A 24951-nucleotide genomic window follows, 5' to 3' on the forward strand; every position below is an offset into this window, starting at 1 on the left:
GGGTTTGAGAGCAAGTTGGGGATGATTGCAAAAGCGGCGAGAAGTCCTGTGGCACCTTATAGACTAACTGAAGTGTAGGGGCATAAGCTTTCGTGGGCAAAGACCCACTTCGTCAGATGCATGCCGGACATGCATCTGACGAAGTGGGTCTTTGCCCACGAAAGCTTATGCATAAGCTTTCGTGGGCAAAGACCCACTTCGTCAGATGCATCTTCAGTTACGAAAGCTTATGCCCCTATAAGGTGCCACAGGACTCCTTGCCGCTTTTGCAGATTCAGACTAACACGGCTACCCCTCTGATACTGGGGATGATTGTAACTTTTTGTTTTTTCCTTACAGTTTTTTAAAATCCTGAAATATAAATCAATTGAATTATTGAAATATTATTCAGATATATTTAATTCAGAAGAATCTTATTTTAAACTCATGCTGAGGCTAACTATTGAAAGGCACTGTAGGTCTCTAAACTATTTAATTTTTTTTTATTTTGAAGAATCACTAATTTTTCCAAGAGTCCGTGTTTCAAAATTGAATTTGTTGTCTGGGACAAGAAAGAGTTAAAAAACAAATTTGTTAGTAAGATTGTAAGAGAGCTGCTCTGTAGGTGCAATTTTAAAAGTTGTAATCAGTCCTGCATTTAGACTAAATGTGAGACTGTAATTAACAGCCATCAAACTGTGACTGATTGAATTAGAGAGATATTTTTTTAAATTACTGATTTTCAGTGTCTCATTTAAATATGCAGCAAAATGCCTTGGAGACCAGTGCTAAGCATTTAGGGAAATAACAGGAATGATGGATGCAAGTAACCATGAAAGAGCACAGATATATGGGGAAGGCATGGCTGAGAGGATCATAGATACTTTTTGGCCCCCAGCTGCCAATAAGTTAATTCATACTGTTTAAAATTAACAGCTTTTTTGAACTTTTTAATATTTGAAATCTGGTGTGGTCTCCATCAGGGTGGATTACTTTAAATTGAGGTGATTTAAATAATTTAAATCACCCCAAAAAACCCCTAAACATTGATTTAAACAAAAAATGTGAAGACTGTGCTTAGAGTGCACTTAATTATGGAGTATATCGCATTGAACTCACTGGCACTTCTGATGATGGTTTTCTCAACAACAACAAAAAAGTATAGAATGGGAAAAGCTGAGTTATGTTGAAGTAAAATAGGGGATAAATTTATGGAATCACTATTATGATCTCTGGCCATGGTGTTCTAAAATAAGGGGCATATATGATGTAACGTAAAATAAGAAAATGACAGCAACTGGCAACTCCAGATTTTTCTTACTGCAGCTTTCTGTATTGTTATATTTGAGTGATACAGCTTGAGAACTTATTTGTCACATCACACCTACAAAAAAAAAAGGCATAGAGAGAGTCTTAAAAATTATGCATTGTCAAATGAATTATTTAAGTTATTCACCGATTGATCCACTTAGCAGTATCCACATCTTGAGCCACATCCTTTTCTCCCAATAAACATTTTTCCTTATGATGATTCATTCTTGCAACTGGCAAGGAGTTCCACAGGTTGACTGTGTGCTAAAAGAAGAAAAACTTCCATTTGTTTGTTTTAAACCTGCTGCCTATTTAATTTGGTGACCCCTAGTTCTTTTATTATGGGAATAAGTAAATAACTTTTCCGTATTCCACTCTTCAGGCTTCAGTGGATGCTACTGTCACAACTTCAGGGTAGTTACAGTAGTTGTCTTGAGGCATGAATCTTGTCTTCACTTGTTGGGGTTCCCCAATGAGGTTAAAATATCATTGAGGACCTACCTTTGGAAAGGTTAACATGTCAGTTCCTTCATTCAGTCAGAGTATGTCGACACTTGCACTCTCTTTCGAGAGAGGGATGCAAATGAAGACATTAGAAATTGCAAATGAAGCTGGGATTTAAATATCCCGTGCTTCATTTGCATAATTGCATTATGGCACTATTTCGAAATAGCACTATTATGAAAATAAGACGCTGTTATTTTGAGAGAAAACCCTTCTCTCGAAATAACCCTTATACAATGAGGTTTACTGGTTATTTTGAGAGAAGGGTTTTCTCTCAAAATAACTGCATCTTAACAGCATCTGTTATTTTGAAATAGTGCCATAATGCGATTATGCAAATGAAGCTCGGGATATTTAAATCCTGAAAGTCTTCATTTGCATCCCTCTCTCGAAAGAGGGTACAAGTGTAGACAAACCTTCAGATTCCAAAACAGCTCTCTATTTTTTAGGTATTTATATTCCAGCTCTAAACAGGAAACACATAACAAATAAGACCAAGACCTTGCCCTCAACTGTTCTATCACTGCCCTTACACCAGAGGGGTCAGAGACCCACTATTACACCGCAGGTTCCCCCTCAGGCTCACAGCTCTATCATCATCGGGGTTACCCGCCAATGTGTGCTCGCTCTTTCCTCGAAACTCGGTGCTCCCCCCTTCCCAGATCCCTTCGTCTCAGTTTACCAGTGCTCCCTGTGAGTCTGCCCCAGTTCAGCAAGACTCGCTTGGCCCAGTGTTCAGCGGAGAAGGAGAGGGCCTTGGGCCCGCTCCGGATCCTGGCCCAGGACCCTAAAGGCAGTGAAGTGGATTTGCTGTCTGGTTGGTGGGGAGTTTCCCTGTAACTCACCAACCCTTGGGGAGAGAGAGGGAGGGGTTGCTCCTTTTCCCGTCCCCGTCCACTTCCTCCTTTCCTCTGCAGTTGTCGGTTTGGTGTAGATCCGCGTGGGGTCCTCGGTGGTTCCCTCACCAGGAGTCCTCCCAAGCCTCCTTTCTCTATGCCACTGGCCAGCCTCTTACTCAGCTGCCTCCCTCTCAGTGGGGCTGGGGCACCATTTAAATTGCGGCCAAATGCGGCCACTCTCGGCCCCGTCTCCCGCCCCTGGCGCTCACCAATGACGTCAGCTGACGTCTTCTTGACGGTTTCCGCCCGGTCCGTGACGGCCCTGGAGCAGGCAGGACAAGACCGCCGGTGGGTGACACGGGGATCCAGGCGCTCCGCCATCTTCGGGCTCAGCACCTCCCCCTCCAGGCTCCTCGTGGCATGCTTGCCGCTGAGCGCTTCCCCCAGCGGCTGCGAAGTGTGGGGCGCCGGGAGCTCCGCCTGATCGGAGCCCGGTGCCCCATCACACACTCTTCCCTTTTAAGTCACTCACAGGTTTGTCAAAGGGGTCTCCTTCCTCTTCCATTGCCTTTGAAAAGAAGTTGGCATCTTTAGGTTTCGTCCCAGGGCGGTGTTGCACCTTGAACTTGTACGGCTGCAAAGCCAGGTACCACCTCATCACCTGAGGATTTGAATCTTTCATTGCTTGGATCCAGCGCAGCGACGCCTGATCAGTCACTAATTTGAAAGGGTGTCCGAGTAAATAATATCTCAAGGTCTCGATCGTCCTCTTCACCACCAAAGCTTATTTCTCGATGGTGGCATACCGTTGTTCGCGGGGGAATAGTTTACGGCTTAGATAGGCTATGGGATGGTCCTGTTCATCTATGTTTTGCGCTAACACCGCTCCCAGCCCGACTGCCGAAGCGTCTGTCTGTGAGATAAATTCCTTTGAAAAGTCTGGTTGCAATAATACTGAGGCCTGCATTAAAATTGTCTTTAATTGCCGGAAAGCATGCGCACATTGTTCAGTCCATACCACCTGCTTGGGGTAGTTGTTTTTGGTTAGGTCAGTCAAGGGCACGGCCACCAAAGCGAAGTTAGGAATGAATTGTCTATAATATCCAGCCAGACCCAAGAACTGCCGGACCTGCTTTTTTGTTTTTGGGGGGCAGTACTCCACCAGGGCCTGTACTTTGGTCGCCAGGCGTTTCAGCTGGCCCCTTCCTACAGTGAACCCCAGATAGCACTTTTTGGGGTTCACTGTTAACTCTGCCTCCCTCAAACCTTCCAAAATTGTACGTAAATGTAGGAGGTGGTCGGCCCAGGTCTTACTATACACGACTATGTCGTCAATATATGCTGCAGCATATCGTTGGTGCCCCCGCAAAACCCGGTCCATTAGTCTCTGAAATATTGCCGCAGCCCCATGGAGTCTAAACGGCATAGTTTTAAACTGAAAGAGCCCGAAGGGGGTAGAGAACGCGGTTTTCTCCTTAGAGGTGGATGTTAGGGGGATTTGCCAGTACCCTTTTGTTAGATCTAAGGTGGAAATATATTGGGCCCAGCCTAACCATTCTAAAAGCTCATCCACCCGTGGCATGGGGTAGGCATCGAACTGGGAGATCGCGTTGATCTTCCAGAAATCTATACAAAATCGTACTGAGCCATCCAATTTCGGGACCAGGAGGATCGAGCTGCGCCAGTCACTGCGCGACTCTTCAATTACCCCCAACTGCAGCATTTTCTAGATTTTGTTCCTCACCGTTTCCCACATCTTCCTAGGGAGTGGGCGTACTGGTTCACAAAACCTGCATCCTGGTTTGGTGGCGACATGGTGGTTTATCCATCCAGTACACCCTGGAACTGCCTTTACTACCGAGCTATACTCTTGGAGCAGCTCCTGTACCTCTTGTTTTTTAGTTGGAGTGAGGTCAGGTCCTAAATCCAGAGAGCGGGTTGCCGTCAGGTCCCCGGCCCAGGATCCCAGGTCCATGGGCTGTGGCTGGGGGTCTAGGAAAAGACTTTCGGGTTCCACTTTTTAAATAAATGAACGTGGTATACCTGGGTACCCTGCCTCTTCCCGACCAAATGGACTTCATAATCTTTGGCCCCCACCTTACGAACAATCTCAAAAGGCCCCTGCAATTTGGCTAAGAGTTTAGATTCGCTTGAGGGTAAGAGGAGAAGGGCTCTCTCCCCTGGTTTTAAATTCTCATATCTTGGCATCACGGTTATAATAAAAGGCTTGCCTGTCCTGTGCCCACAGTAGGTTCACCTTAGCAAACTCCCTAAGCTGCTGTAGCTTCTCTCTAAGGCGTAAATCATATGACACTGTCTCCTGTACTCGAGTCTCCTGATCTTCCCAGGCTTCCTTTAACAAATCCAAAATACCCCGGTGTTGCCTCCCATAGAGGAGCTCGAACGAGGAGAAACCCGTTGACGCTTGGGGTACTTCCCAAACTGCAAACAGGAGTGCGGGTAGTAGTTGTCCCACTCCTGGGGGTCCCCCTCGGTGAACCGGCGGAGCATGTTCTTTAGTGTGCGGTTAAACCATTCTACCAACCCACCTGTCTGCGGGTGGTAGACTGAGGTACACAACATTTTAATGCACAATAGGCAACATAACTCTGCCATAAGTTTAGAAGATACATTCGTCCCTCGATCTGTTAGCATTTCCCAGGGTATCCCCACCCTGGCAAAGATCTCCACGAGTTCACTAGCCAAGCTTTGGGATATGGTGTTTTTTAGGGGCACCACCTTGGGATATCGGGTGGCGTAGTCCACCAACAAACACCAATATATATGAGTGGCCCGCTTGTGTCCGTTCTAAGGGCACCACTAGATCCAGAGTGACCCAGTCAAAGAGTACTCCTATGACGGGTAAGGAAACCAGGGGGGCCTTTGTAGCTCTGCGAGGCTGAGAGAGTTCACACTCGGGGCAGGAACTGCAAAAATCCTGCACCTCTTTATGCACCCCGGGCCAAAAAAATCTCTGTACTATGTGCTGCAGGGTTTTCTCTCTCCCCAGATGTCCAGCCCAGGGATTGGCATGGGCCAGTTCTAGGACCTGACGCCAAAAACTAGCTGGCACTAACAATTGACTTAGCGGGCCGCGACCCTCCCCAGCCTCTGTTACGCGGTATAGCTGGTCCCCGCATACCTCAAAGTAGGGACCTTGCTTTAGTCTCTGTGCCTCCTCTATGTCCGTGGCCCTCTCACGTGCCTGCTCCCATGCTCAGCGCGGCGAAGAGTCTTCTCGTTGCTCCTGGACAAAGTCACCTTCCCTCCATCCTTCCAGGGTCCCTTTTGGTTCCAGAGGGGTCGCCAGCTCCCCAGTTCCCTTGGCTGCGTTCTGAGGATTGGATTCCTGGCTCCGCGTAATTCTTTGGGCCGCTAGCACGCTCTCTGCCTTGTCCTTCTCAGACCCTTGGGCCATTTGGGGGCTCAAGGCCTCTATCAGGCATTGGAACCCGAGCCAGTCTCGCCCTAACAATACCGGGTATTATAAATTTGCGGCTAATGCTACCTAACATATTACCTCTTCGTGGGCATCGGCCATCTGCACCCAGGCCGTGGGATAGGGCCAGATGTCCCCGTGGACACACTTCATCCACAATGGGGCTCCCGCTGGCTCAGGGTGGGGAACTAGCGTGTTCCTGACCATAGTCTGCCCACAGCCCAAATCTAGTAGAGCCCAGATGGCCTGCCCCTCTATTTTGACTTGCACCAACAGCTTTTCTTTATCCCACGGCCGTGTCCAGGGACTTAGGTTCACGACCTGCCCAAACGAACAGTCCATGAAAGGACAGTCCCGGCAGAAGTGCCCTTCCTGTCCTCACTCATAGCAACTCCCCCGGTTGCTTACCCCTAGTCTGGGGGCCCGCCCCTGTTCCTCTCACCTAATGGCTTTGTCACCCTTTAGCACCTTGTCTGCCTGATTTTCTGTGGTCACAGCGGACCGGTCTTCCCCGCCCCCCATGAACTCTCCGATGCTCCGGCCCCTACCTCCTCACAGGCTCTGGGCTCGTCCTAACGGTGGGCGTTGCCCATGCCTACCCGAGGGAGTTCTACTTGTCTCCCCAATCCCTTCTGCTGCCAAATAGGCCTCCGTTAAGGTGACTGCTTCGGCCAGGGTTGACGGTTGCTGTCGCCACACCCATTTCTGAGCCTCGCCTGGCAAAATTTGGAGGAACTGCTCGAGTACTATGACATGGACCAGCTGAGTGCTGGTCTGCCTCTCAGGTTCTAACCACCTCCGGCAGGCCTCCCTGAGTCTCTGGACAACCGCCTGTGGGTGCGCACCGGCCAGGTAATGTCCCTGTCTACATTTTTGCCTAAATGTCTTGGGGTTTACACCGACTTGATCTAGGATACCTTCCTTTACCTCATGATAATTTAGAGCATCCCAAGGGGTCTAAACTCTGGTATACTAATTGCGCTGCTCCAGACAGTTAGGGGGCGAGTAAGGTGGCCCAGTGGTCCTCTGGCCACCAGGCTGCTGTTGCTACCTTCTTGAACGTCTCGAGATCAGCTTCAGGGTCGTCCTGCGGTCCCATTTTGGTCAACTATATGGGTAACTGGGGCACTCCCCCCTGCCCATCGTCAGAACCGCCACTAGCTCCTCCACTCGCTTTTGCTAAGGATGCCCCTTGTTGAAGCCAACTCTCCCTCTGGGACTGCTGCTGGTCCACCAGTTCCCTCATGAACTGCCTCTGCTGCACCTGTTGTTGGGCAGCTAACTCTTGCAGCAATTGTGTTTGTTGCTGCTGTTGCTGGCGCTGCTGCTCCACCATCCACTCAAACATTTTATTGACATCCATCTTCTGATGGTATAGGTTTTTTTTTAAAAAAAACCCTACACCCAGGGGTTGAGATCAATACCCACATTCTCCACCATCTGTTACACCGCGGGTTCCCCCTCAGACTCACAGCCCTATCATCATTGGGGTTACCTGCCAACGGGAGCGCGCCCTTTCCTCAAAACCCAGTGCGCTCCCCTTCCCAGATCCTTTCGTCTCACAGTTTACCAGTGCTCCCTGTGAGTCTGCCCCAGTTCAGTGGGACTCGCTTGGCCCAGTGTTCAGCGGAGAAGGAGGGGGACTTGGGCCCGCCCCCGCTCTGGGTCCCGGCCCAGGACCGTAAAGGCAGCGAAGTGGATTCGCTGTCTGGTTGGTGCGGAGTTTCCCTGTAATTCACCAATCCTCGGGGGAGCGGGTGTTGCTCCTTCTTCCATCCCCATCCCGGGACACTTCCTCCTTTCCTCTGCAGTTGTCGGTTTGGCGCAGATCAGCGCAGGGTCCTCAGCAGTTCCCTCACTGGGAGTCCTCCAGAGCCCCCTTTCTCTAAGCCACTGGCCAGCTTCTTACTCAGCTGCCTCCCCCTCAGCGGGGCTGGGGCTCCATTTAAACTGCCGCTGAATACTCGGCCCCCTCCCCCGCCCCTACCGCCCCAGCCCCGGCACTCATCAATGACATCAGCTGACGTCTTCTCCTTGCCAGTTTCCGCCCGGTCCCTGACAGCCCCGGAGAAGGCTGGACAAGACCACCGGTGGGCAGCACAGGGATCCAGGTGCTCGGCCAATTCCGGGCTCAGCGCCTCCCCCTCCAGGCTCCTCGCGGCGCACTCACTACTGAGCGGTTCCCCCAGCGGCCACGAAATGCGAGGCGCCGGGAGCTCTGCCTGATCAGAGCCCGGTGCCCCATCACACCTGCATATACAGCTTTCTGCCCATCTACTTTCACAGTTCAGCCCTTCACACCAAGTGGTTAATTTTTGATTGGATGTTCAAGAACCACCAACTTCTGTTAATATCATCCTATACTGCCCCCCCAAACTCCTTTTTCTAGATGCCCTGCCAACTTCACATACACAGTTGGAAGACCATAACGATGCACAAGTGGGGTTAGAGATCATCTAGCTACATAAGAGTTTGTCGTATCCCACCAAGGTCATGGCTTTTCTTGTTTGGTGGATGAACCTAGAACTAGTGTGGAAGAGTCTTTCTTACACTTACTTCCACTGTGTCTATTATCACAGAAGTCTCCCTGCTAGGATGAGGAGCCTACACTGACAATCACGCTGTACTGGGCACTTGGACTCCTCAGGAAGCCAGGAGTATATCAGTTGACTACAGCTAAGAGCAGTCCAGCCAGCCTGTAGTGCATCACTTCCCCTTATTCAGTTCCACCATAACCAGATAACATCATACAACACAACAATTATTTTCTTTATAAAAAGAGGGAGCAAAACCTAATTCTGTGTAGAAGCAGTCAACTTATGGAACTGATAAAAGTGGCGAGGAGTCCTGTGGCACCTTATAGACTAACTGAAGTGTTGGAGCATAAGCTTTTGTGGGCAAAGACCCACTTCGTCAGATGCTTGTGCAGTCAACTTATGGAACTGATGCGTCAGAAACCCTGTCACACGCTTTTGGGAACATACGTACCAGGCATGCACAGCTTTTTCTGGCAGACAGTTTCAGCAAACATTTCTCCACAGACCACAAATGGGGGCTACACAATTCCAAACTGAACAAGATCTTCACCCAGTAAAAAATGCTATCTTGGGACTTGTTTGCCTCTCAGATGAAAAAGAAATTTCTTTCATATTGCTACAGAGATGTTTTGAACTGAGGATGCAAAGATGATGCCATCCTGGTACTTCAAGTATGCCTTTCTTCCCAACACAATGATAACTCAAGCCCTGCAAATGTTTGCCACATTAAAGCTCAGGTGGTTCTCATTGCTCCCAGTTTGCCCAGACAGAGGTGGCTTTCGGGCTTTCTGTGGATGTTTGACCTCCCATCAGCATCTGACCCTATTGACCTAAGAAATCGGCAAGGCCAGACATCCCATCCAGGCAGTTTTATTCTCAGAACCTGCTATTTGAATGAGCATCAAACCTAGAATATTCATATTTAGAAGCCATTCCATCTATTTTCAGTCAAAACAGAAAGATCTCCACAAAAAATGCTAGCCAAATGGAGACATTTCTCCACCTCAACACAACATAACCAGTTATTCCTAGAACTGTATGAATGCCTCTGATTTTAGATTATCTACTTACTTTCAAGACATTGGGTTTGCTGCGAGTCCAGCTTTCATCCTCCAGTTGAGGGCTATACTATATTTTTCTCGTCCATTCTCCAATTGAAGGCTATGCTGTTTTAATCCTCTCACACCAGATGCCAGAAGGGCCTCATTAGACAGGTCTAACAGCCCAGACAAAAAGAGTGGTGTAACTCATGCAATACCCTAACAGCTCTCAGAAGATGGTTACTGTACGGCATCTTTAGCCCCTTTTGTAGAGTTCTGTCCTACATGCCTATATCTTAGTGATTCAGTTTCCACTGCTGTCACTTTGATGTTTTCCAACATCACTACATTCACTTTTTAAATAGATAAAATGCATCCTAGAAAATGCTCTTTTTGGCCTTCCCTATTTTGAATACCTTTGCCATCAGATGAATCTTTGAAACCAACTTATCAGTAATTTTGCTGTATCAGCTGCTATCTTTCATGCATTAATCTTTTTTACACAAGGAGAGTCTAATACATCAAATAAAATTCCTAAAGATGAGCCTGGGAGCTCAAATTCATAAGGTTGCTAGACACTAAAAATCTTGGTCTGAATATAGACACTGGATTCATGGCTTATTACAACAATCAGTAACCTACTAATCACCTCTTTTTGACTTATGACTTCAGAGATGTTAATTGGCCACTCCATCTTGAATGGACCCTGTGATGGGGTGTATCAGGCTCTCTAAGATCCCCTACTGGAGACCTGACATTTACCACACCCTGCATTGGAAAAGGAGTCATGAAGGTGAGTCTTGCATGCCTGCCTAGCAAGGCTGCAGGGAAGCAGTCAATCAGAGTTCAGCAGGCACACTTAAAAGGAACTGGAAGGTCTGTGCAGATTAGTTCCTGGCTAGCAGCATAAGGGTGAGGAAATTCTGAGAATAGAAAAACTTGCTTGGTAGGGAAGGTTGGGGAAAACCTGTGCAAACAGGGATGGAGATAAATAGAATCCAAGTACCATAGCTTAAGGTAATGAGGGGAGATGACGAGACCAAGTGGGAAGTGGCATAAGGAATAGCACAGCAACTATGTAAAGGAAAGCATTATATGGTGGCTGTATATAGTGTTCCTGGACTGGGAGCTGGAGTAGCAAGTGGGCCTGTAAAATTGTCTCCCAGCCTCAGCCACTGGGGAAATGGCCTAAGCTGTAAGAAGGGGGTAAGACTCTGTACTAAAAGCTTGAGAAAGGGACTAGAATTTAAACAGGCCTGAAGTTCCTGGAGTTTGTCAACCATTTATTTAAATGTGCTACCCTGAATGGGAATGAAGTTAAGTAACCTGGCTGGAGAGCTCAGACACCATAGAGGGTAGGTCTGCACTACAGAGTTTTGTTGGGAAAAAAGTCAGTTTTTCTGACAAAACCTGAGTTACGTGCACACTGCAATTGTGTTCTTCCAAAAGTAAATTGAAAGAACAGAGGGGTTTTCCTGCCATTGGTAATCCTCTTTCTATGAGGAAGAAGCCTTTTTCCAAAAGAGCTCTTTTGGAAAAGGGTGTGTGTGAACAGGGAAGAGGGAGTTATTTCAAAAGAAGAGGAAAGAGGAAAAAGCACAGGTGCCCTGGTGGCCACTCTGTCCATAGTAATCACAGCTTAAATGCGAGAGAGCATCTATTCAATGTAGACACTATCTTTCGAAAAAGCAGATCACTTTTTCGATGACTTTTGTGTGTGGATGCTCTTTTTCAGAAGTTTTTTTGGAAGATCTCTTCTGTAAAAAGGTTCTTCCAAAAGAAGCCTGCAGTGTAGACATAGCCAGAATTGCTGAACTCAAAATCTTGAGGAGAAAGGCTCTTGGGGGAGCGGAGGGGAGGGGTCAGTGCTCTATAATAGGGCTTGGACAGACTTAATGCTGGTCCAGAAGGGCTGAGAATTGAGCCCAATGGCAGGATCCCCCACCCTCAATATCAACAAGGTATTTGTTACAGGAGTTCATCCACTTTAGATTGTGTGACTTAGCCAAAAGGCTGAGCCACTGCTACCATCACACTGCTTTATAGTATGTGCTAACTGCCTATGCTAAACAATCTATTTCCCCTTGTATTTAGTTGAGACACTGGAATTAAAATTCAAGATACTTAGGTTTAAAATGTTGAAGGCTTTGAAATCTCTCTTCCTTCAGGAACTCAAATATTCCCTTAAGTGTGACCTCGATAATCAACTGATGACTTAATAGGGCTTAATAGGACTTAATTTGTCCACTTCAACTACCTGTGTGATCAGTTCAGTTTTACAAGTCCATCTTTACCATCTGCATGAAGTTTTACTGTTATTCTGTAGTAAAATGCCACATGGGGAGCATCTATTCTGGAGTAGCTATTCTAGCAATAACTATGCTAGTCAATTTCCCTATTTAGACCAGGCATTGAAACATCCAGGCTCAGATGCCTCCTCCTAGTCTTGCTTTTCTGGGAGTTGAGAGTAAATAAACAAACAAAACCCTGTTATGGCCATTTAACTGGCACAGCATAGACATTCTATACCTACTGCTCCCACGTCCCCTCCACCCACACATATTCCCACTGGTGTACACAAAGGCTACGTCTACACCGGCATGATTTTCCAGAAATGCTTTTAATGGAAAAGTTTTCCGTTAAAAGCATTTTCAGAAAAGAGCGTCTAGATTGGCACAGACGCTTTTCTGCAAAAGCACTTTTTGCGGAAAAGCGTCCATGCCAATCTAGACGCGGTTTTGCGCAAAAAAGCCCTGATTGCCATTTTAGGCATCGGGGCTTTTTTGTGCAAATCAGCACTGTGCTGTCTACACTGGCCTTCTTGCGCAAATGATTTGCGCAAGAGGGCTTTTGCCCGAACGGGAGCAGCACAGTATTTCCGCAAGAACACTGACAATTTTACATGAGATCGTCAGGGTTCTTGCGGAAATTCAAGCGGCCAGTGTAGACAGCTGGCAAGTTTTTCCGCAAAAGCAGATGATTTTGCAGAAAAGCTTGCCAGTCTAGACACAGCCAAATGGATTAATTTGCATAAAATAATGTTGGCACAGGCTTTGTATAAATGGGTGCTGGAGGGACCAAAGAACATTGGAGAGGCTATGAGCATATGTTTGCCCTACAGCTGGGAGCATGGGTAGAGAGACTCAAGCTAGTAGGGCTCAAGCTAGCACATGAAACATAGCTTGTGGATGTTGCAGTTCCAAAAGTAATTAAGGCTTGTCATCTGGCTGACTAGCTAGAGTCTCCACTGTTACCACAATGCTATTTTTAGTATGCTAACTCGAGGCTTGCTAGTGTGGGTCTGTTTACCTGGGCTGGAAGGCCTGCTTCCAGCTGCACTGTCCACATGTTTTCTAAAAAGCCTGAGTTAAGTTATTAAGGAGTGGGGAGATGGAAACTAACTAGATACAGTTGTATGGGGATGGGTGTCCCACAATGCTCTTAGAGCATTCTCTGGAGTGCAGTCAATCAGTGGGAGCAGCCTGGAGCCCAGGAGCCTTTTGAGGAGCACAGTCTGAAAACAAACTTCCAGGAGATGGCTGCAGCCCAGACAAAGCCAGAGCAAGGTTCTGGTGCACAAGAAGTCTGTTTCTCAGAGAAAGCTGGAGCCACTGGTAAATTCTGGGATTGAAAATGACAATACCACATGCTCAGGTATACCTGAAACTTTATTTTTGAGGGTGTATAGCTTGATTAATGTAATGAATAGGTGTATTATGTCCAGTCAATTTCTTGCAATTGTAGGGAGGACAGGTGGACCCAGGTCCTTCCCGTCTTTTCTATTTCTCATTTAACATGTCTACATAACAAGCACAGTTTTTAAATTTAGCTTTAAGTTTTTCACACATTAAATACCTATTAGTTCACACTTCATCCACTACTTCCAAACTGGAATTTGCAGGCTCATACTCAGGATCAGCAACAGCACCTTTGCTCCAATGTGTAAAACATAAAAATAACACTTTGAATGCAATTCTGTGACTAGTTATTCAAGATATTATTTTAGGGTGTACCCAAAGTCTTACAACAGGACTTTTCCTCCATACCTTTCACTTTTACCCCATTCGTTGCTTCCTTGAAAAACCTTCATTTAACTTTCTCCAAAAATATACCAGAATAGTAGACACTATAGTTTTTTAAATATTTAAATATATTCTGCTTTCAAGACAGTTTGTTTGCTTAGCTTCATGATTTCCTCTAATTCTGGAAACTGGGGAAAGGGAAACCTGTACTTGCATGGAAGCAAATTCTGGCTGTAGCATATTTTAATGTATGGTCCTGTGCCTTTCCAATACATTTGTGTGTGTAATAACTAGCTTATTACACATGGAATAACTAGACAGCACAAATGACTGCGTCAGACATTTATTTTTAAATTATTTTTAGCTGCCTGCAAATTATATAAAATATGCTTTACCCACCATTTGATCCATGAAGGGTCACTCTAGTTACAAAGACCACAACTATTAATGAATAATTTTCTCTCCAGGTTACCCCACTGGCTTATGTTTACTGTCAAACTGGAAGGATGATCCCATAAGTCTGATACAATTCAACATTTTCATCAATGACTTGGATATGGAGTGAAGAATATGCATACAAAATGTGTGGAAGACAATGTGACGGGATCCTTGCGGTAAATGCTGGAATTGTGGGACCACTGTATCCCTTAATTCATTAGCCTGGGTTGACTTTTACAAAGATATGCCAGTGACAAGCGGCAACACGCATTCCGGTACTGTGATCATTCAGTCATCAGCATGTGGAATCCCACACCCAGCTGTATTCCATGAACACTCCCTGAGCCATTCATGAATCATACAGGGACAGGCACCAGCCAATCATCTGACTAGCACCTCTGATATGCTATTTTACACTGCTCAAGACTCCCTTGAGAAGTGGAAACTCATCAATTAGTTTGCCACCAAAGGAAAGTGGACATGTACCACCATCCTTTGTAATCTGAGCTGAGAATCCCCAACGTCTTCAACCAAAGCCACACAGTTTTAGTTAAAATATAAAACAGATTTATTAACTACAGAAAGATAGATTTTAAATTATTATAAATTGCAGACATAGAGATCAAAATTGGTTACCAAAGAAATAAAAATGGAGACATCCTCTAAATTCTAACTTTAACCAGCAAAGCAAGATTTGAATCAAGTAGTTTCTCATCCTAATAGACATTACAGGCAGCTCACAATTCCTCAGAACACAGACTGGACTGGTCCTTTCCTGGGACCAATCTTCCTAGTTCGAAGTCTTTGACTTTCAGATGCTCTTCCAGGTGTTGATATGGGTTGGAGGAGAGAGGTCAAGTGATGATGTCACTGTCTCTCTTTTATACTTCCTTCCATCTGCTAGAAAGATCCTTTCTGTGATGTGGGAGTCAGGCAGTGCTCATCATTACATATGTGCCTTCTCTGAGATGCCTCTCTGCTAGGGCTAGGGAATAGTTGGTGAATTGCAGCTGGCCTGTAGGCTGCACACTTGTGCTCTAGAGTGACACTTCAACTTGTGATCTGGGTTCATATTAAAAATATTAGTGTTTCCTGGCTATTTATTTTTTAAAGGCACAGAAAGTGAATTCCTGGTCCTGTTGAAATCAGTGAAGCCAGGAATTCACCAACAGACTCCTTCATGTGCATCATCTGTTAATTCTTTGCAAGAAATATGTGCAAGTTGTGTGACACATTGCTGGGCTATCTTTCCACTCTCCTTTGGCATATTAACAGATATTGATTTATTCACAACATATGTGTATGTTTCAGAATTTTGGGACAGATGCACATCCCTTATATGTTATGTATTTACCAGTAGATACAACTGCCTATAGCATACCTCTATTATACACAGACACTAATTAATAAAAAGTAGGTGGGATAATGGTCACTCTGAGTTTGCATTAATGTATTTGTTTTTTTAAGAAATGAATATACAAGTAATAGCATTTGAATATTCTCTATATATACCAAAATATTTGTTTTACCATTTGAAAATACATTGATGTTTTTAGATACACGGTATTGAGTTCTGTCAGTGATCTTGGTGATGTACAAATCATACAGGAATATGTGCCTGCTTCAAGGGCCCCCAACACAAAATAATTCAGAAGCAGTTCACAAGCTGGACAACCATATTTCAAAGGTTCAAATTATTTTCTCATGTTATTTTATATAAAATAGATTATTGTTGGCTACAATTTACAACTGGAAAGAAAAGTCAAACAGATGGAATAAATTTGATACTAGTTACAGTTAATATTGTATGTAACACTAAGTTTCAACACCTAATTCTTACTAACAGTTACTAAAATTGCCTAATACTTGTAAATGCTTCTTGCATATTAGTAACATTACTAATGATCCACAGTGGCAACATGCCATACTATTCCATAAGACCAAAAATCATGTGATTCTAGAGTGGAATTGCTGCAGGGTGAATTGATTGAAATTCAGAACTACCTTACTTCTCAATAACCCACCAACTTGTTCCCTGTAACTGTGGATTAACAATAGTTATTTCTGCAAATATTTGTAGAACTCCTTTCTGTAGCACTCTTGGACTTTGGGCAGAGTTGCCAACTGTCAGTAAATTCATAGACAGTCTAAAAAAAAGAGCTAAAATTTGACCTATCTGTAAAATTCTTAAAAAACCTTTAGATAGCAGTAAACAAACACAAAGCTCTGCCATGGAGCTGAGGAGTCCGTGCTCCTTGGCCTTGGGGTAAGCGCTACACCATGAGACAGCTCCAAGGAGTCTACATTTCCCAGGGCAGGGATGGAGAGGGGAATTATCTGACCTGCTGCTGGCTAGTGGGAGGCTGACAAGCGCAAAAGTTGGCCAAACCACCAGTCCCATACTGTTCCCCTAACAAGGGAACCTTTACACTATCTCACCCTTTATATTTCTTATATGAACTCCCAGGGCTTGAATTAAATTTTGTATGAAATTGTGGCACATTTAAAATGGTTTAAAATATTTTTAAAAACTTTAATACATTTTATTTACACCATCATTATTCATGTTAGCATTGCTTGTCCTTCCTTGTGGGAAGAGAGGCACAGACACTAGAATCCTAATCAGCTGTGCCCCAGGACTGAGCCAACCCTCCACCTTGGATCAAACCCACATCCCTGCCCAGACTGAACTGGACCAAACCCATGTCCTTTCAGATCCCCCAAACTCACAAGATCCCCTTCCAGCTTGCACTTGGTCAGATTCCTTTCATCCCAAATGTCCCTACTGCCAAGCACACCACTCTAGATTTGTTGATCTGCTCCTGTTCTCCAAACTGGGTCGTGTCTCCTAAGACTGCAGCTCAATTCATCTCATATGACCAAGAAAGCAGTGATTGCACTTGACTGAAGTGTGGCTACTCTCCCCCTCCTAGCCTTGTCTCCAGCCCATCCAGTGTGGGCAAGGGCAGTGGGGAACACTTATCTGAATTTAGCACTGACCCCAGCAGCAGGACTCCTCAACTGTGGGGAGAGCATGAGCTAGGCTGATGCACCTGCCCTGATCCAGATATGAGCTACGGAGATGGAGGCAGGGTAGTGTGGCCACCCTGCCAGAGACTGGGAGGGAGCAAAGCCAGGACAACAACTCTAGAAGCAGAGGCTTAGAATCATGATCTGCACCCTGCATTTGCAGAGCAGAGCCCAGTGCCTGAGCAATTGTATCCCAGATAGTGGAACTCAAGCCCTGCACAGCATCATGAGTTGGGGTGTGGCCATGGGGGTGCAGTATGGTCCTCTTCCCAGGGCACTACTCCTGGTTACCTGTTGCAGGGCCTGACCAGCTCCAGCAACTTCCTTGAAGCAGAGGTCTAGGTTGGATATTAAGAAAAACTATTTCACTAGGAGGGTAGTGAAGCCCTGGAATGGGTTACCTAGGGAGGTGGTGGAATCTCCATCCCTAGAGGTTTTTAAGTCTTGGTTTGATAATGCCTTTGCTGGGTTGATTTAGAGGGGATTGGTCCTGCCTCGGGCAGGACTTGATGACCTCCTGAGGTCTCTTCCCGCTCCATGATGCATTGCTGGACGTCAACTGCTGTGCATCATCTGCAGGGCTCCACCTGCCTGCCACAGCCTGAGTGCTAGTCCCCACCAGGCTTGCCCTTGGGTGGGAGAAGGGGAGGGATTATGGGCTCCATCTGACTGTGGGACATAGCACCAGGTAAGCCTGGTATGACCCTCACATCAGCCCATGGCTCCTGGCTCCGAGCAGAGCTGGTGAACGACAAGAGCCAGCCATGCCCTGCCCCTGCTGGGCTACCGCCCCAAGCCCAGCCGAGCAGCAGGTCTGCCGAGTCCCTGCAGAGCTCCAGGCGGGCTGAGCCAGGCTGTGCCCTGACAGGCGGGGGGAGGGGCAGAGAGCCACCGACTCAAACGCCCTTCAGGTCAGGCAGCCCCAGCGGCCAGGCTGCGCCCTGCGGACGTGAGAAGCCGGAGCTCGCTCTGCCAGGCGCTACCCCCAGCAGCAGCTCCGCGCCTGCCCCGAGCTAGCGCCTCTCCCCGCTGAGCTGTCCCCGGACCTCCCCGCGGGAGGCGGGACCCCGCCGTCTCCGCACGGCCCCACCCCCGCCTTCCCAACGGCCCGTACGTGCCCACCCCCAGGCGCGCTGCTCCGGGCTCACGCGGCCGCGCTGAGGAGAGTTGGGCGCGTGCCCTGCCCAGCCCCGCGTGACTCGGGGGTGGGTGGGAGTAGGCAGGCCTGGGCATGCGCGCCACCTTGTTTACCCGCTCGGAGGCTAGCGGGGAGGGGAGCGTGGCGGCCTCCCCGGCCCGGCCGGCAGATGTCGCCCCACGCCCAGGATAGCCGGCCTCGCTCAGTGGCCGCCAGGTGGCGCCTGCGCCCTCCATTCGCTCGCGAGCCGCCGAGCAGCGAACACCCCAAACAATCCCCAGCGCCGCCGCCAAATTAAATAACCTGCCCGCTCCCAGCGCCCGGGTCTAATCCCCTCCGCAGCGGCGCTTCCGAGCCGGGCCGGCCGCACGCACCCCGCAACCGGGCCGAGGGGGGGCAGGGACGGGGCCGCGGGTCCGGGCCTCCGAGCTGCCTGCGCCGACACTGGGCAAGGTAAGTTAGAAAATGGCGGCGAAGCTTCTGGAAGTTTGGAGGGGGGACTCGCGAGCCGAGTGTGTGGCGGCGGGGAGCGGCCAGGCCCGGGCCCCGGGGGAGCGAGCGGGGCGCCGGGCCGGTTGGCCACAGGACTTACAGTGCAGCCAAGATGGAGGACGCGGGGCCGAGCCGAGAAAACATTCCAGCCCCCCGCTCCCCCACCCCCCTTTCCCAGCGCTCCCCGGCGGGGAGGGGGAGAGAGAGGGCTCCGAAAGCGGCCTTGCTGCCCGCCCGCCCGCTCTAGAGGAGCCCCCTTCCTTCTACCCTTCCTCGGCCGCAGGCGGCCTAGGCCCGGCGCTCCGCGAGCTAAAATGGAGAACCTCCTCTTCCTCCTCCCCCTTCTCCTGAGCCGAGCCGGGGCTGCTGGCAAGATGGAGGACTGGGGCATTGTGTGTGCGGGGAGAGCCGGGCCGGGCCGCTCGAGGGGAGGGGAGCGGGACGAGAGGGAGCCGTACTCGCTGGCCAGCGAGGGGGGTCGGCACCACAGCGAGGGGCGGCCTGGCGCGCGCGAGAAAATGGTAGGGCGGCTGTTTTGGGCCCTGGCTTGTGAGTCTGGGAGAGCGGCCGGGGCTCGGGGCCGTGCCTGACAGCTAGTGCCACTCCTCTCAAGCCCCAGGACTTGGGGGACATGCCGCCCCCCGCCCGCTATTGGTGCCCCCGACTGACTGACCCCTGCGCGGGCCTGGTCCTCCCTGCGCGGCACTTTGGGGCGGAATGGAGGAAGCGCCTTGCCCCCTTTCGGACATGACTGGAGCCCTAGGGTTTGACCTCCTCCCGCCCTGCAGGAGTTGATCTGGCAGCGAGCGCAGCCTTTGCGGAGTGAGTTCCGGGCACCCATGCGCTCCTTCCACATCGCTTATTCCAGGGGCTTTCTCGCCTGCTCCTTGAAGAAGACTTGGGGGCAGTTTCGGTTCAGTTTTGGGAAAGGGGCCAGTGCAAACTTGGGCCGGGTTCGCTTGGTGTCGGGAGCCGCGTGTTGCTGGAGCCCTGCTGGGCCCTAACTGGCCTGTGAGGGGGAGGGGAAGAGGAGGAAGAAGGCTGATTACTGGGGGGTTTTGGCGCCACTTTTGTTTTAGACAGCTTTGCACAGACCCCCTTCTCCTCCTCAGCGTGCGCTGAACTGAGCTGAACCTTGCCCAGGTAGGAGGAAGCGGCTTTCCCAGTTTTTTCCCTTTCTGAGCTTTCTTGCTACGCGCATGCAGGCGTCTTTTTAGGGGCTCATTGGAACGGGCAGACGAGGAGTGGAAAGGTTGGGTACAGCGGCATCAAGTTAATTCCGCCAAACATGGAACGTTGTTTTCACAGTCCTCTAGAGATCAACGTAAACACAAGGCTCGCTTCTGGTGTGTGGTGGTGCTGGGGCCCTCGCTGTCTGGATGATCTTCTTGTTTCCGTCTTCTCCAGCCATTGGTGATGTAGGTGATACTTGTTTCCCCATAAAATACCCGGGATGGCTGGCCGATCCCTTCCCCCCCCCCCCCCCAGCAGTGGCAGGGGAATGGCTGTTTTTCTCTTTGAATCGGTTACTTTTTTCTCCACAAATTATGCATTTAGCTATTACAAACTTTTCTGTAACAGTTGCAGAACGATTTATTTCCGAGTTTTGAATAGTTCTCCGGCTATTATCGTTTAAAACTCTTCTATTCACTCTTTACCCTTGTAAACACAAATTATGTCTTGTTCAGGGGGCTGTCTCCCCTTTTGCTCTCTGTAGCCACACTTTGTTTGTGTCTTTACAGCTGGTCTCGTTAGCAACTTGATCCTGATGACTTAGCCCTTCTCTCTCTCCCCCATCAGTTTTAGGGTTGCGACAAGAGGTTTCTTTCTCTGTGAGACTGTAACGAGGTAGCCTGGAGCCGGTTCTCTCTCGCTTTTCTCTTACTGTCGTCGTCGCCCTCCTTCAGGGGAGGAGGGGCTGTGTCAGCGCCCCAGCGCTTAACAGGGGTGGGGAGTCGGGTTACCGAAGTGCGTCACTCGCAGCTCTAATGAGGCCTGCTGGAGAGCCGGTTGTGTTTGTTCATGTCCTCGAAACACTCACTCGCCTCTCCTTTCTCTTTTTTCCCATTGGTCATCCGCATCGGAGAAGGAGCTGATGTGCTTGCTCTCCCATAGGGCGAGCGCCCACAGCGGGTTTAGTGAACTTGGGGTCTGGACGTCACGAACACAAGATGATGTGCGGCACAGCAAAGCTGTTTGGTAGCTAGCTTAGAAAGTCTGAGCTTTCAGAGTTGCTGCAGTTTGCAATATGTCTGAAGTGCACACAGTTAAGAAATCGAGCAAGAATGTGCTTCATTAAATCGTTAGTGCTCCTGCTTTGATCCTTGGAAGGAAGGCAGCTGATACCATATACTAATAGAAATGAGAACTGGAAAACTCTTTGGTCTCCTCCCTGGGGTCTAATACTGGAATTGTTCCTTAGAGTAACTACTTGAATGTTTTGTCCAGCCTTGTTTTAAAAGATTGGTGATTAGGGCTTCCACCTTTTCCCTTAATAGAATATTCCACAGTATAATAGACATAATTGTGATAGCCTTATTAAGATTTATCCTAACTTTTCCTTTTGAACAACTCACAGAATGTTTCATCCTACTGCTTCTAGTTTTCACCCTTGGCTCAGCAAGAACAGTTACTACCTTAATGCCCTCCTTAACGATTTTCATTCTTTTTGGGACGTTTTCACTAGTTGTATACCTCAATATCAGGAAAAAATATCCGGAACTGTGTATAGTATTGTGTGTAGTTATAGCTAACACTTAGTAATCACATATTTTACAAACACTGACTTTAACACTAGTTCTGTGACTGTTCCCTATGATTTTTACGGATTAAAAACTGTCATGATGCTCTGCTGAGGCTTCATAATGCCAATTAAAACTTGTTTGGTTTTTTTTGGGGGGTGGAGGAAATCTTCAACTAGTTTGTCTGTATTATGGAGACTAGTGGCATCTGGCATAATCCTACAGTATAGGAAAAGCCTATGGTGGTTTTCCATTGGTGTAGGAACACTACATATCTGAACAAAATTTGCTTCTGTCTTTAGCTTTCTTTCATTAACATTGGGGCTTAGTTCAGCATAGCTGTGTTAGTCAGAAATGTGTGGTTCTCCTGTCTGCCTGATGTAGCTGTGTTAACATTTAAGTATAGATCAAGCCTGAGTAATGACGTTCCTTTCTGCTTTTCCTTTGTATGAGAGTGACCATCAGGATTAAAATATCAAAATGCAACCATTTTGATAAAATATCAAAATGCATACGCTTATGATCCAATACATCTGTTAGTCTATAAGGGGCCACAGGACTCCTTGTCGCTTTTGCAGCTCCAGGCTAACATGACTACCCCTCTAATTTGTGATATATCATTCTATAGGATAGTAGTCAGATTTATCATACTCCATTGCTAGGAGTGCTCTTAAGGTTTGGTTGGTTGTGGTGGTGGAAGACTCATGGTGAGTGTAGGCACACAGCTGTTTTCAATGGATAATTTTAAAGCTTCCATCAATTTTATCATGCCAGAGAAATGATTTAGAGAGCCTAGGCAATGGATGCATGCTTTTTTTCCCTATGAAATCCTGTTCTGTGAGTGTTCTCTGTTTCTTTACAGCAAGGTTTAGGGTCTCTGGCTGATTGATCTGTTTTTGCAGGTGGTATGAATCCCACTGGTGTGTAGTGAGGTTATAAGTAAAAATGAGGATATTCCAGGCCCCAGTCTCTAAGAGTGGTTGAGATTTTTCACAAAACCATTAGTTGGAAAATGCTGGCTAATCAAAAACGTGGTGTGGGTTTTTTTTTTTTTTTGGTAGAAATGTAAGTTAAACCTTAAACTGAAGCTTTCATCAGGAAGGCTTCTCAAGGTGAGGATATACTTTTTGGCTGCTGCGTCTAGACTGGCATGATTTTGCGGAAATACTTTTAACGGAAAAGGTTTTCCGTTAAAAGTATTTCCGCAAAAGTGTGTCTATATTGGCACGGATGCTTTTGTGCAAAAAGTGCTTTTGCGCAAAAGCATCCGTGTCCAGTCTAGACGCGATTTTGTGCAAGAAAGCCCCGATCACCGTTTTAGCCATTGGGGCTTTTTTGCACAAAACAATTCTTCCCTGTCTACACTGTCCCTCTTGAGCAAGTATTCTTGTGCAAGTGGGCTTTTTCCCGAGGGGGGGCGTGAAAGCATTTGCGCCAGAAGCACTGATTTTGTACATTACAAAGTCAGTGCTCTTGCACAAATTCAAGCGGCCAGTGTAGACAGCTGGCAAGCTTTTGCGCAAAATCTTGCCAGTCTAGATGCACCCTTTGAGTGCGGCTGTATATCTAGGCTATGGGTGCTACTGCTGCAGAGCTATGGTACCGTAGCTGAGATGCTCTCTTATAGTGTAGATCCTTTGTACAGGAACAGAAGGTGTGTGTATGTTTGTTTTTTTTTAAACTTGACTGCATCTTCTCCATGAGTTAGGTCACCATAGCTGCAGCACTTGGGTTGTAAATTTTTACATCTCTGAGCACCCTAGTTATGCTATCCTAAATTTAAATGTAGATCAGGCCTGTGAGTGTGAGATGTCACCCATCCATCAGACTAGCTAGAGATAAGGGTGCTCACTGGGATGTGGGAGACCCAGGTTCTAATTGCTGCTCTGCTTGATTCAAAGGAATTTGATTCTGGCTCTCTCAAAGAGGTGACTCAACTGTGTGTTATTGGCTGCTGTGGAGCAGGTGTTTCAGTTTCCTTTGAACGTTTTGGAAGATCTTGGTTTTCTCCCAATGTCCAATGAGAGAAGATTTTGAAATCTCAAGGTTTCGTGGGACAGACTAACTGTGCCTTCCTAGCTGTAGTCTAGAGTAGTGGCCAGGAGACCATTTTGCTACTGCTCAGGGGCCAATAAGGGGTTCCCATAGGAATACCTGAACTTGCAGCCACCTGTTCACACTGTGTGCTGTGGGCAGGGTTTGGGTGGTAGACTGCCTGAAACAACAGATATAATCTACAGATGCAGGAAGACAAAACTGCATTTACTGTTCATGTTCAGAAGATCGTATTGTAACTATAAATGACAAGTTTCAGTTCTGCAGAAGTTAGTGCTGTTAGCACCTTCCCTCTCAACACCAGGTAAGGTTTGTTACATACTGTTTGCAGTTAGAGACTAGATTTGATTTGATCAATTATTTGCTAGGTATTTTCCAGTTGCTTTGCTCCAAGGATGCAGTGATTCTTCAAAAGAAACAGTGATATGTGGGAGAACTTACAAGAAAAAGGATGGTTTTGATAATTTTTTATTAAAAATACCGAATGTAATCTCTTGGCAGTGAAAAAGAACTGTTTTGATGTTTTTGTAAAACCAAACTGGACTTCCTTTTCCAAACACGGACATTTAGCTGATAAATCATTGGCTTAACACAGCATGTTCTGCTTTGCTTCATCATAACTAGGGATGTCAACGTGTAGTTGGCTATAGGATTAACCGATAACCAATTAACCAAGGCTTAAGCTTGTCAACTACATGCACTCCCCCCCCCCCCCCCCGCCCCGCTGCCTCTGTGTTAGAAGTAGCAATGGAGGAAGGAGGAGCTGGCTTTAAGCAGGCCCCCCATGAGCACTGAATCTGCCTGCCTCACCACCCCAGGCTGCTGCCTCTGATAGATTTTATTCAGTTACACAGTATCTAACATTTCAAATCATAATGAAATCCTCTCAGTACAGCTGTGTTCTAGTAAACTCAAATATTGAGCTTATTAAATACATGTGAACAGTTAACTGGTTACCCAGGAAGAGCCCACAGGTCTGTGGCCTGCTGCAGGCAGAGGACTGCTCCACCTCTGGGGGGGCTGCTGGCCCCCAGCCTGAATGAGCTGGGAGTCAGCAGCTTTGTGTGTGTGTGTGGGGGGGTGGGGGAGTTGAGCAGGAGAAGGCGGGCTGTCCCATGTGAGGATGCCAACTCCCATCCTGAGACCTGGCAGGTGTTGTGTCGTCCGCCACCACCGCTAGTCCCACACCAGGTCCAGAGCAGACAGGCTGAAGTAGCTCTTACCCCTTTTATCAGTTAACTGGTAAAACGTTAAGTTTAACTAGTTAACTAATTACATGGCATTTTAAATCCCTAATAGTGATGTTTAATCAACTCATTTATTAGTCAATAAGTGGAGGAGCTGCAGTAGGGTTAGCTCCTGGCCCAGGGAGCTAACCCTGTTGTG

At 47.5% G+C, this 24951-nt stretch overlaps 1 protein-coding gene and 1 long non-coding RNA gene across 5 annotated transcripts in view; one reads left to right on the forward strand and one right to left on the reverse strand.

The window, feature by feature from the left end:
- The window catches only part of LOC142831247 (uncharacterized), a 49308-nt gene extending 30010 nt beyond the window's left edge, over nt 1–19298 (reverse strand). Inside the window, exon 1 of the long non-coding RNA XR_012906922.2 lies at nt 18870–19298. This is a non-coding gene — a long non-coding RNA (uncharacterized LOC142831247). The remainder of the gene's footprint in view (nt 1–18869) is intronic.
- STAG2 (STAG2 cohesin complex component) overlaps nt 18423–24951 on the forward strand; it is a 223825-nt gene continuing 217296 nt past the window's right edge. The window contains exon 1 of one of the 4 annotated variants that reach the window (XM_075940974.2): nt 18423–18730. The gene's annotated coding sequence lies outside the window, so the exon portion shown is untranslated. Of the gene's footprint in view, nt 18731–19455; nt 19592–19772; nt 19913–19997; nt 20188–24951 lie in introns of those variants that run through there. The other 3 variants (XM_075940976.2, XM_006115390.5, XM_075940975.2) reach the window with 3 other exon arrangements.

Source organism: Pelodiscus sinensis, chromosome 13 (assembly GCF_052426305.1).
Source record: "Pelodiscus sinensis isolate ZL-2025 chromosome 13, ASM5242630v1, whole genome shotgun sequence".
Taxonomy (NCBI): domain Eukaryota; kingdom Metazoa; phylum Chordata; order Testudines; family Trionychidae; genus Pelodiscus; species Pelodiscus sinensis.